The 13839-nt window shown below is 45.1% G+C and overlaps 1 protein-coding gene and 1 pseudogene across 2 annotated transcripts in view; one reads left to right on the top strand and one right to left on the bottom strand.

Annotated features, from left to right (window-relative positions):
• The window catches only part of SDHAF3 (succinate dehydrogenase complex assembly factor 3), an 80084-nt gene that overhangs the window by 38124 nt on the left and 28121 nt on the right, over positions 1–13839 (bottom strand). The window lies entirely within an intron of this gene.
• LOC105512735 lies at positions 9056–9857 on the top strand (annotated as a pseudogene). Its single transcript, XR_001001909.1, has one exon. The product of XR_001001909.1 is annotated as a 40S ribosomal protein S3 pseudogene (transcript).

The following is a 13839-nucleotide window of genomic DNA, read 5'->3' on the forward strand; positions in this document are numbered from 1 at the left end:
CCTGCAAGGTCCTAGTAACGCGACCTATGAGACAAAGGACTCCCTCTGCTCCTTCGGCCCCTGTGCTGCCAGATAGCCAGGACCCTCTATCGTTAGAACCCACACTTCCACCACCATATCTGCACCCCATCCCACAGGCCCCGGTCCCCCAGGGTGTCTCCGTGGAGGAACACGGGGACCAAGAAGCGGAAGCAGCCGAAAGCGAAAGTAACCCGGGGGGGGCGGCGGCCGGCCAAACACGAGGCGGTGTGCAGCGTGACCAAGCTTCCCGACTCCCCGATTCTACTGTAGCCCTGCCCCTCAGAGAGATAGGATCGCTCGATGATACCGGGCTCCCCCGTCTCATGTATTGGCCTTTTTCCACTAGTGATTTGTACAATTGGAAGTCCCAAAATGCTCGGTTCTCAGATAATCCCAAAGATCTAACCTCGTTGTTGGACAGTGTCATGTTTACTCACCAGCCGACCTGGGATGACTGTCAACAGCTCCTCCGAATCCTGTTCACAACAGAGGAGCGCGAAAGGATCCAGGTTGAGGCCAGGAAGCTGGTTCCAGGAGATGATGGCCAGCCAACTGCAAATCCTGACCTCATCAACGCGGCTTTTCCCTTGACCCGACCCAGATGGGATTATAATACGGCAGAAGGTAGGGGACGACTGCTCATTTATCGCCAGACTCTAATGGCAGGTCTCCGGGCAGCAGCTCGCAAGCCCACCAACTTAGTTAAAGTATATTCTGTGCTACAAGGTAAGGCAGAAAGCCCCGCTGTGTATTTAGAGAGACTAATGGAAGCTTTCAGACAGTTTACCCCTGTGGACCCGGAAGCACCAGAAAATCAGGCAGCCATAGTAATGTCCTTTGTAAACCAGGCAGCACCAGATATTAAAAGAAAACTCCAGAAATTAGAGGGTTTAGAGGGAAAGCAGATTCAGGACCTCCTTCAGATAGCCCAACGAGTTTATAGTAACAGAGATACTCCAGAAGAAAAGCAATTTAGGGCAACTAAAGAAATGACCAAAGTTTTAGTAGCTGCCTTCCCCCAGGCAAGGAACGCCCAAGGCAGGAAGCAAGCCACACAAGCCTCCAAAGAAAGATTAGAAAAAGATCAATGTGCTTATTGTAAGGAGCGCGGTCACTGGATTAGAGACTGCCCAAAGAAAAGGAAACCAGCTAACTCAACCTCCATCCTCGTTACCCAGGACTCTGATTAGGGAGGACGGGGTTCGGAGCCCCTCCCCGAACCCAGGGTAACTTTCCAAGTGGAGGGGTCCCCAGTTCACTTCCTGGTCGATACTGGGGCGGAACGCTCAGTCCTAACCAGACCGATTGGAAAAATGTCTAAGAATACATCTTGGGTGCACGGAGCCACAGGCATCAAAAAATACCCCTGGACAACTAAGAGGGCTATGGACTTAGGAACAGGAAAAGTATCCCACTCCTTAGTCATCCCAGAGAGCCCTTGCCCTCTATTTGGAAGAGACTTGTTAACAAAAATGGGGGCCCAAATCCACTTTGAGCCAGGGGAGCCCCAGGTGACTGATTCCCAGAACCGACCGATATCCATCCTGTCACCTTAGAAGATGAATACAGACTCCATCAGGAGCAAAAGTCTCCTTATCAGGGAACTGACTCTTGGCTCCAGCGTTTCCCTGAAGCATGGGCAGAAACTGGGGGCTTAGGATTAGCAAAACATCGGCCAGCTATATTTGTAGAAATTAAACCAGGAATAGACCCGGTCCGGGTACGGCAATATCCCATGCCCCTAGAGGCCAAAAACGGAATTACACCCCATATCCGCGGGCTCTTAAGACCAGGGGGTCCTACGGACTTGCCACTCGTCCTGGAATACTCCGCTGTTACCTGTCCGTAAACCCAACAGCACGGATTATAGGCCAGTGCAGGATCTAAGAGAAGTTAACAAAAGGGTCATGGATATACACCCCACTGTGCTTAATCCATACACCCCCCTGAGCGCCTTGCATCCAGAAAAACAGTGGTACACCATCCTTGATTTAAAAGATGCTTTCTTCAGCCTACCTCTGGCCCCCAAAAGTCAAGAACTCTTTGCATTTGAATGGACGGATCCTGAGAGGGGCATCAACGGTCAGCTGACATGGGCCAGGCTGCCACAAGGGTTCAAGAACTCGCCAACCCTGTTCGATGAAGCCCTTCATGAAGATCTGGGTGAGTACCGGCGGCAACACCCTGAAATAACTCTTTTGCAGTATGTTGATGATCTCTTAATAGCGGCCAGGTCCCCGGAAACTTGTGTTCAAGGGACTGAGGACCTCTTGAAGACTCTGGGGGAGCTAGGCTACCGAGCCTCAGCAACAAAGGCTCAGATCTGCAAGTCGGAGGTAACCTATCTGGGGTACCTATTAAAAGGGGGGCAACGCTGGTTAACCAGAGCCCGGAAAGAGACAGTCCTACGCATCCCTAGACCCCAATCGGCACGACAAGTAAGAGAATTCTTGGGGTCGGCGGGGTTCTGTAGGTTATGGACACCCGGGTCTGCAGAGTTAGCCAAGCCCCTATACCAGGCAACAAAAGAACAGCAGCCCTTCAATTGGACAGAAGAGGCTGAGCTGGCCTTCCAGCAGATAAAAACTGCTCTGTTATCAGCCCCCGCGCTAGGACTCCCTGATGTTTCCAAGCCCTTCCACCTATACGTAGATGAAAGTAAGGGTGTTGCAAAAGCTGTGCTAACTCAGTATCTAGGCCCCTGGCAGAGACCAGTCGCCTACCTGTCAAAAAACTTGGATCCGGTGGCTGCTGGCTGGCCACCCTGTCTCCGGATAATCGCGGCAACCGCCCTAATGGTTCAAGACACTGACAAACTTATCATGGGGCAAGAGTTGCACGTTACAACCCCGCATGCCATTGAAGGCATCCTCCGGCAGCCGCCGGACCAATGGATAAGTAACGCCCGGCTCACCCACTTTCAAGGACTGCTGTTAAACCCCCTCAGAATAACTTTTCTGCCCCCAACATCTTTAAACCCTGCTTCACTGCTGCCAAATCCAGACTTGGACGCCCCGTTCCATGAGTGCACTGAGATACTGGGTCAGGTGCATGGGGTGCGGGACGACCTGCAAGATCGTCCGCTCCCTGACGCAGAACTCATCTGGTTCACTGATGGCAGCAGCTTCGTCCACCAAGGCCAGCGGTATGCAGGAGCGGCTGTAACGTCAGAGACTGAGGTAATCTGGGCGGAACCCTTGCCTCCAGGGACATCGGCCCGAAGAGCCGAACTGATGGCGCTCAGCCAAGCTCTTATCCTAGGGGCAGGGGGGAAACTGACCGTATTCACAGACAGTCGATATGCTTTCGCTACTGCACACATACATGGGGCTATCTACAAAGAAAGGGGACAACAGCTGAGGGAAAAGAGATAAAAAACAAACAAGAGATCCTAGCCCTGTTAACTGCCTTGTGGAAGCCAAAGAAATTGGCCATTGTACATTGTCCCGGGCATCAGAAACCAACCACGCCAACTGCTCAAGGCAACTTCCCTAGCCGATCAGACCGCGCGAAACGTGGCAAGGGCTCCCAGCCAACTCCTCGCACTCCAGCTCCCTGATCCGGGCCCCCGGGACCTACCGTATTTCCCTGACTATTCAGAACAAGATCTCCAGTGGATCGACAAACTTCCCCTGAAACAGATCCATAATGGGTGGTGGACTGATACTAATGACCAGACCATCTTGCCAGAAAAATTAGGACAACAAGTGTTAGAACACATCCACCGAACCACCCACCTGGGTGCCCGGCAGATGATAAACTTGATCAGACGCTCCAACCTCAAGATTAGACATATAGCCGAGATGGCCAGCAGCATCGTGACCAATTGCAAAGTCTGCCAGCTGAATAACGCCTACCCTCAATCACAGGCTACAACAGGAACAAGGCTCAGGGGAACCAGGCCCAGTATCTACTGGGAAGTAGATTTTACTGAGATAAAGCCAGGGAAATATGGGTATCGGTACTTACTTGTTTTTGTAGATACATTTTCAGGATGGACTGAAGCGTTCCCAACCAAGAGAGAAACCGCTCAGGTGGTAACAAAGAAAATTCTGGAAGAAATTCTCCCCAGGTATGGATTCCCCGTCCAGATAGGGTCAGATAATGGACCGGCTTTCATTGCCAAGGTAAGTCAGGACTTAGCTTCCATTCTTGGGGCAGATTGGAAATTACATTGTGCTTATAGGCCCCAAAGCTCAGGACAGGTAGAAAGGATGAATCGGACCCTAAAGGAGACCTTAACTAAATTGACTATGGAGACTGGCGCTAATTGGGTAGTACTTCTCCCCTACACCCTGTTTCGGGCCCGCAATACACCTTATAGGTTAGGCCTCACCCCCTATGAAATCATGTATGGCAGACCCCCACCCCTGGTTCCCAGCCTAAAAGATGACCTGCTCAAATCTGAAACCGAAAATGTCTCTGAGCTCTTGTTCTCCCTACAAGCCTTACAGAAAATTCACCAAGAAATTTGGCCCAAGCTACGAGAGTTGTACGAAACAGGACCTCCGCCAACACCTCATTTGTTCCAGCCAGCAGACTGGGTCCTAGTCAAGCACCACTGGCAAGAGACTCTCCAACCCAGGTGGAAAGGGCCACTGCAAGTACTCCTGACTACTCCCACTGCTCTCAAAGTGGAAGGCATCGCTTCGTGGATCCACTACACACACGTCAAACCAGTGGACCCAACATCCGACCTTCTCGAGCCGTCTGGAGCACCGGTTACATGGACTATAGACAAAGCTAAGAACAATCCCTTAAAACTAACCCTACGCCGCAATCCCCCATAGCCATGTCTAGTTTACCTATGTCTAGTTTACCTATGCTTTTATGCCTCACGCATCTGACTTTACTCACTGCTGCGCCGTCTAATCCCTATGTCTGGAGGTTCTGGCTCTATGAGAACCAAACCCACCCCGGAGAAACCCCTCAGGCTGGTAAATTGCTGGCTAGTGCAGATTGCCCCCCCTCCGGGTGCAGTACTCCAATTTACCTCAACTTCACTGAGTTTCAGATTGCCAAACCAGGGGTACCCATGATCTGCTTCGAATTTGATCGGACTGAATACAATTGTAAGCATTATTGGTGGCATCAAAATGCAGGCTGGTAACGTGTGCTATGGAGGACTCCGCCTATTCCCTAGCCTCCCTTCAGCAGCAGCTCAACTCCCTAGCACAGGTCACCCTCCAAAACCGCAGGGCCTTAGACTTACTCACGGCTAAGAAAGGAGGTACCTGTATGTTCCTCAAAGAAGAGTGTTGTTTCTATATAAATGAGTCAGGATTAGTTGAAGAAAGAGTCCAACGTCTACATAAACTGAGCTTAGAAATGAAAAAACAACGGTTTACTTCCGCAGCTAATAACTGGTGGAATTCTTCCATGTTTTCTCTTTTAGCTCCCTTTCTAGGCCCCCTGATGTCTATATTACTCCTATTCACTATAGGCCCCTATATAGTAAATAGAATACTGCAATTTGTTAGAGAAAGATTTGATACCATCCAATTAATGGTCCTCCGTAACCATTACCAACCTCTTCCTCATCCTGAAGAAGAGACTACACTGTAATAACTCGGGGTCCAGGATTGGACTCCCAGTTACCTGTGAGAGGGGGAAATGAAAGGGACCAGGACAGCAGGGACCAGGGCTGCAAAACAACTCCCGAACTAACTTAGGCAAACAATTCCAGGAATCTAGAAAGCAGAACAGACGGGTTGAGCAGACCGGGAAAACAAGCCCTACCCCTACCCTGCCCTGCAAGCCCCTGATAAACGTCATCAGAATTTCAAAATTAACTGAAATACTAGAAATGGCGGGAACCAATCATGACCAGCCAAATCGCCTTGTTCAAATGTCAGCCAACCATACATCTGATTTGTATAATGACTCTGTGCCTGTTTACCCTAGACTATATAACACTGTCTTGAGCCCAGTTGAGGAGCTCTCCCGCCCTGCGCGTTTCGCGAGCGTGTGAGAGTTCCAGGTTTGAACCTGTAATAAAGATCCTTGCTGCTTGGCTTTGACTCCGGACTCTGGTGGTCTTCTCAGGGGAATAAACGGTCTGGGCATAACAGTACAGCCACTTTGGAAGACACTTTACAATTTCTTACAAAACTAAACATACTCTTACCATATGATCCAGCAATTGCATTCCTTGGTATTTATCCAAAGAAGTTGAAAAATTATGTATACTCAAAAACCTGCAAACAGATGTTTACTGAAGCTTCATTCATAATTGACAAAACTTGGAAGCAACCAGGATATCCTTCAGTAGGTAGATGGACAAACTGTAGTACATCCAGACAATGAAATATTAATCAGAGCTAAAAAGAAATGATCAAGCCATGAAAAGACTTGTAGGAAACTTAAATGCATATTACCAAATAAAAGCAGCCAAGAAGCCAATTTGAAAAGGCTACATTCTGTATGATTCCAACGTGTAACATGCCAGAAAAGGCAAAACTAGGGCAAGAGCACACAAATCAGTGGAGAAACCACCTTTGCAAAAATTATAAGTAAGAAAATTATGACAGTGAAAGAGACATGACCTAACCAACTCCATCTTGCCTTTAACCCCCAAACTGCCCTTGTTCATTCCTGGGTGTAGTAGGCCTAGCTAACTTTGGGAGGAATTTACACTTTTAACTTTGAAACAAAGACCCTCCCCAAAACAAACATCCTCCTTGCTTGGAGACTAGACCACCTTTGTAAAAGTAACAAATTTGCCACAAAATTAGAAATAATGGCTCAGGGCCAGAAGCAGTGGTTCATGCCTATAATCCCAGCACTTTGGGAGGCCATCATGGGCAGATCGCTTGAGGTCTGGAGTTCAAGACTGCCCAACATGGCAAAACCCTGTCTCTACTAAACCACAATGCCTACAAAAATTTGCTGGGCATGGTGGCACACATCTGTAGTCCCAGCTACTCAGGAGGCTGAGGCACGAGGATTGCTTGAACCTGGGAGACAGGGGTTGCAGTGACCCGATACTGTGCCATTGCATCACAGCCTGGGCGACAGAGCAAGACTTCATCTCTAAATAAACAAACAAACAAACAAACAAACAAATAAAATAATGGCTGAGAAGTCATGCAGAGGCCATAAACTTCCTAACCTCCTCAATTGCTCCAATGGATAACATTACTACTGTAAAACGTAAGACTGGTGTTTGACATATTTTTCAGACCCTTCATTCTAATGGATCCACTGGCCAGACCCATAAACTGGGACATCTGGTCTTGTGACCTCCCACCCAGGAACTGACTCCATGCAAGAGGACTGATTCAACTCCCTATGATTTCATCCCTAACTTAACCAATCAGCATTCCCCATTCCCTAGTCCATGCCTGCAAAACTCTCTTTTAAAAATCCTAGCTTCCAAATTTTCAGCAAGGCTGATGTAATAGTAAAACTCCAGTCTCCCATTTAATTGGCTCTATGTGTATTAAACAGTTTCTCTATAAAAAATTCCCTTGTCTTGATAAATTGGCTTCCTCTGGCAGAAGGCAAGTAGAACCCATTGGGGGTTACAGTTGTGGGTTATGAGAGATTGCTGAGGGGGATGAACCAGCAGGGCAGAGAGAATTTTTAGGGCAGTGAAAATATACTGTATACTACCATAAAGATGGGTACATGTCATTACACATTTGTCTAAACTCATAGACAGTAAGAAAACAAGAGTAAACCCTACATGTAAACGATGAACTCTGGGTGATCATAATGTGTCAATGTAGTGTTGGGGCTCAGAAAATGATACCCCAAAGTAAGGCTCTTTGGTATCCTGACTGGAGAACAGCAGGCAACCAGCGGATGCAAGCTGGTTTTCTCTGAGGACCTCTAATCTGCCTAAAGATGGATGTGGAAAGACCGTACCACAGGAAAGAGAGACTAAAGGTTAACAACCTCACCCAGAGAAGCTTTACCCATTCTTTGGAGGGCTGCTCCCCAAGATATTTTAATCTACAAAACAAGACAACCTTTGTTCACTAGATTTCTTCCTCTCATCCTCCCAAAGCTGTCTGTCCTCACCTCCACTCCCTAGAAGTCCCAAGCCCCTATTTCTTTCTGCAGCTACAGATACTATAAAAATTCCAATCATCTGGCCTGAGTCTTTTATTTTCTGAGACTCTTGTATACGTATATGCACATAATAAATCTGTATGCCTTTCTCCTATTAATCTGTCTGCTTTCAGTTTATCACAGATTCAACTACAGAAACTTCAGAGGGTGCAGTAAAGATTTCCATCACCCCTAGTTTGTTCATCTATTGTAACAAATGTACTACTCCAGTGGGGGATGCTAATAATGGGAGAGGCTAAGCATATGTTGGGGTAGAAGGTGTATGGAAAATCTCTGTGCTTTCCTCTTAATTTTGCCATGAACCTAAAACTAATCTTAAAATATTAAGTCTTAAACAAACAACGGCCAGCCAGGCTCAGTGGTGCATGCCTGTAGTCCCAGCTACTGAATATTTTAGCCCCACTACTCAGACTACTGCTCAGAAAAAAAGATTCCTAGGCTGGGTGTGGTGGCTCATGCCTGTAATCCCACCACTTTGGGAGGCCACGGTGGGCAGATCACGAGATCAGGATATCGAGACCATCCTGGCTAACACGTTGAAATCCCGTCTCTACTAAAAATACAAAAAATTAGCCAGGTGTGGTGGCAGGCGCCTGTAGTCCCAGTTACTCTGGAGGCTGAGGCAGGAGAATGGCGTGAACCCAGGAGGCAGAGCTTACAGTGAGCCGAGATCGCGCCACTGCACTCCAGCCTAGGGGACAGAGCGAGACTCCTTCTCAAAAAAAAAAAAAAAAAGAAAAAAGAAAAAAGGATTCCTTTCAAAATATTACTGCTCACTGACAATGCACCTGGTCACCCAAGAGCTCTGATGGAGCTATATAAGGAGATTAATAATGTTTTCATGCCTACTAACACAACATCCATTATGTAGCCCCATAGATCAAGAAGTAATTTTGACTTTCAAGTCTCATTTTAAAAATACATTTTGGCTTTTCTTTCGGCGCAGCGCGGCGGCAAGATGGCTGTGCAAATTTCCAGGAAGAGGAAGCTTGTCGCTGATGGCATCTTCAAAGCTGAACTGAATGAGTTTCTTACTCGGGAGCTGGCTGAAGAATGCTACTCTGGAGTTGAGGTGTGAGTTACACCAACCAGGACAGAAATCATTATCTTAGCCACCAGAACACAGAATGTTCTTGGTGAGAAGGGTCCGCGGATTCCGGAACTGACTGCTGTTGTTCAGAAAAGGTTTGGCTTTCCAGAGAGCAGTGTAGAGCTTTATGCTGAAAAGGTGGCCACTAGAGGTCTGTGTGCCATTGCCCAGTCTGCATTACAAACTCCTAGGAGGGCTTGCTGTGCGGAGGGCCTGCTATGGTGTGCTGCGGTTCATCATGGAGAGCCGGGCCAAAGGCTGCGAGGTCGTGGTGTCTGGGAAACTCCGAGGACAGACGGCTAAATCCATGAAGTTTGTGCATGGCCTGATGATCCACAGGAGAGACCCTGTTAACTACTACATTGATGCTGCTGTGCGCCATGTGTTGCTCAGACAGGGTGTGCTGGGCATTAAGGTGAAGATCATGCTACCCTGGGACCCAACTGGTAAGACTGGCCCTAAGAAGCCCCTGCCTGACCAAGGGAGCATCCTGGAACCCAAAGATGAGATACTTCCCACCACTCCCATATCAGAACAGAAGGGTGGGAAGCCAGAGCCACCTGCCATGCCCCAGTCAGTCCCCACAGCATAACAGGGTCTCCTTGGCAGCTGTATTCTGGAATCTGGATGTTGCTCTGTAAAGACCTTTAATAAAATCTTGTACAAAAACAATAAATAAATAAATAAATAAAATAAAAATACAATTTGAGGCCAGGTGCAGTGGCTCACGCCTGTAATCCCAGCACTTTGGGAGGCCGAGATGGGTGGATCACGAGGTCAGGAGATTAAGACCATCATGGCTAACACAGTGAAACCCCATCTCCACTAAAAATAAAAAAAAAAAAAATTAGCCGGGCATGATGGTGGCCTCCTGTAGTTCCAGCTACTCAGAGGCTGAGGCAGGAGAATGGCATTAACGCGGGAGGCGGAGCTTGCAGTGAGCCGAGATCCCGCCACTGCACTCCAGCCTGGGTGACAGAGCGAGACTCTGTCTCAAAAAAAAAAAAAAAAAAAATTCATATGTTGGGTTTCATATATTCATCTATAACTGGTAAATAAATGCCCTCAATATCCCCTAAACTTACTAAGAAAAATGACTTTTACCAAACCAATTATTTAAACACTATTCAGTGATTACCCATGAAGCTTTCAAAAATGGATTAACATTGTATATAGTAGAAAAAATATTTACTCCCTTTTAAAATTAGTTAAAACATATATAAAATATTTAAAGTCGCAACAAATCTGTATCAGACAATTCAAATATGAAATGCACTAGTTAGAACGTAAAAAGACAAATACTACTTCAGATAAAATTTAAATGTAGTTTTCATTTGGTTACGCCTTCTCAGACATAAGTATCTTCTGCCATCATGTGGAAATTTCTGAAATTACATGTATATACACACAAAATTAATTTTATCAAGCTCCTAGAACTGACAAAGGAATTCAGCCAAGTTTCCAGATACTAGATTAATGTACACAAATCAGTAGCTCTTCAATACACCAATAGCAACCAAGCAGAGAATCAAGAACTCAACTCCTTTTACAACAGCTGCAAAAAAAATAAAATACTTAGGAATATACCTAACCAAGGAGTTGAAAGACCTCTACAAGGAAAACTACAAAACACTGCTGAAAGAAATCATAGATCATCACACAGACAAATGGAAACACATCCCATGCACATGGATAGGTAACATCAATATTTTGAAAATGACCATACTGCCAAAAGCAATCTACAAATTCAATGCAATCCCCATCAAAATATCAGCATCATTCTTCATAGAATTACAAAAAACAATTCTAAAATCCACATGAAACTAAGGAAGAGCCCACAAAGCCAAAGTAAACTAAGCAAAAAGAACAAATCTGGAGGCATCACACTACCTGATTTCAAACTGTAAGACAATAGTCACCAAAACAGCATGACACTGGTATAAAAATAGGCACACAGACCAATGGAACAGAATAGGGAACCCAGCAATAAACCTAAATACTTAGAGCCAACTGATCTTTGACAAAGCCAACAAAAAAGTAAAGTGGGGAAAGGACAACCTTTTCAACAAACAGTGCTAGAATAATTGGGTAGCCACATGTAAGAGAATGAAACTGGATCCTCATCTCTCGCATAATATAAAAATCAACTCAAGATGGATCAAGGACTTAAACCTAAGACCTGAAACTACAAAAACTCTAGAAGACAACACTGGAAAAACCTTTCTAGACATTGGCTTCGGCAAGGATTTCATGACCAAGAACCCAAAAGCAAATGCAATAAGAACAAAGATAAAGAGCTGGGACTGAATTAAACTAAAAAGAAAAGGACAGTCAGCAGAGTAAACAGACAACACACAGAGTGGAAGAAAATCTTCACAATCTGTACATCTGACAAAGGACTAATAACCAGAATCAACAATGAACTCAAACAAATCAGTAAGAAAAAACAAACGATCCCATCAAAAAGTGGGCAAAGAACGTAAGTAGACAATTCTCTAAAGAAGAAACACAAAAGGCCAATGAACATAAGAAAAAATGCTCAACATCACTAATGATCAAGGAAATGCAAATCAAAACCACAACATGACACCATCTTGCTCCTGCAGGAATGGCCATAATAAAAAAATAAATAAATAAATAATAGATGTTGGCGTGGATGCGGTGATCAGGGGACACTTCTACACTGCTAGTGGGAATGTAAACTAGTACGGCCACTATGAAAAACAGTGTGGAGATTCCTTAAAGAACTAAAAGCAGAACTACCATTTGATCCAGCAATCCCACTACTGGGTACCTACCCAGAGGAAAAGATAATCTTTTTCATTATTTGAAGAAGATACTTGCACACACGTTTATAGCAGCACAATTCACAATTGCAAAATCGTGGAACCAACCCAAATGCCCATCAATCAATAAGTGGATAAAGAAACTGGTGTATACATACATACACACACACACACACACACACACACACACACACACACAGACACATACAGTGGAACACTTCTCAGCCCTAAAAAGGAATGAATTAACAGCATTTGCAGTGACCTAGATGAGACTGGAGACTATCATACCAAGTGACGTAACTCACGAATGGAAAACCAAATATTGTATGTTCTCACTGATATGTAGGAGCTAAGCTGTGAGGATGCAAAGGCGTAAGAATGATACAATGGACTTTGGGGGACTTGCAGGAAAGAGTGGGAGGAGGGTGAGGAATAAAAGACTACAAATATGGTGCAGTGTACACTGCTCGGGTGATGGGTGGACCAAAATGTGACAAATCACCACTAAAGAACTTACTCATGTAACCAAATACCACCTGTATATCAATAACTTATGGAAAAAGAAAAAAAAAATATCAGACTAGGATATTAGTTTACCCTAATAGTCTCTAATATTTAAAAAGATTAATCCAGTTTTTAAACAAAGTAAATATTCTTAGAAGAATTTAAGAAGGGGCCGGGAGCAGTGGCTGATGCCTGTAATCCCAGCACTTTGGAAGGCCGAGGTGGGTGGATCACTTGAGGTCAGGAGTTCAAGACCAGCCTGGTCAACATGGTGAAACCCCTTTCTACTAAAAATACAAAAATTAGCCAGATGTGGTGGCGTGCGCCTGTAATCCCAGCTACTCAGGAGACTGAGGTGGGAGAATCGCTTGAACCCAGGAGGGAGAGTTTGCAGCAGTGAGTCAAGATCATGCCACTGCACTCCAGCCTGGGCGACAGTGAGGCTCTGCCAAAAAAAAAAAAAAAAGAATTTAAGAAGAAAATAATTCTGAAAAGTTGCTCCTTCTTCCTAAGAGAAGATAGTGGTGTTCATTTGTACCTTAAGGAAATTGCATGCAGACACTCCATTTCATTTTCTTTATAAGACTCAGCAGTTACAATTCTTCTAGGTCTTTTCCACTTCAAGATCTTAAATTCCTTAAATACTCTCTCCTTTTCCCTCCCCTACTTTAGGCACTTAAAACACTACATTAAACGGGAAAAGAAACAGGAGTATTAAGCTACTTTAACTTGACCTGAATAATTAGAAACTAGAGATGGTTGATACTAGTTTTATAAAGACAAAAAGCTTATTAATAGCCAAATAGCAAAAAAAAAAAAACAGTAAAAACTGAACCAGCTATGCATACGATCATATATGCCTAATGGGTTGACAGTATTATCTACAGAGACATGAATTAAAGTGCTTGGAATAAGCCTAATGCCCTAAATTCTCATATATTTATGAAACACAATTTCAGAATTTAACACTGTTTAAATTATTAATCTTTATAAACACTACAATTCGGGCTAGGCGCAGTGGCTCACGCCTGTAATCCTAGCACTTTGGGAGGTCGAGATAGGTGGATCACGAGGTCAGGAGCTTGAGACCAGCCTGGCCAATAGAGTGAAACAGTGTCTCTACTAAAAACACAAAAAATTAGCCAGGCGTGGTGATATGCGCCTGTAATCCCAGCTATTCGGAAGGCTGAGGCAGGAGAATCACTTGAACTCGGGAGGCAGAGGTTGGAGTGAGCCGAGATAGCGCCACTGCACTCCAGCCCAGGCAATAGTGCAAGATTCTCTCTCTCCAAAAAAAAAAAAAAAAAAAAAAGACTACAGTTCACACATTTGATTGCTCAACTTTTTTTTTTTTTTTTTTTT

This window comes from Colobus angolensis, unplaced genomic scaffold (assembly GCF_000951035.1).
Source record: "Colobus angolensis palliatus isolate OR3802 unplaced genomic scaffold, Cang.pa_1.0 Scaffold104, whole genome shotgun sequence".
Lineage (NCBI taxonomy): Eukaryota > Metazoa > Chordata > Mammalia > Primates > Cercopithecidae > Colobus > Colobus angolensis.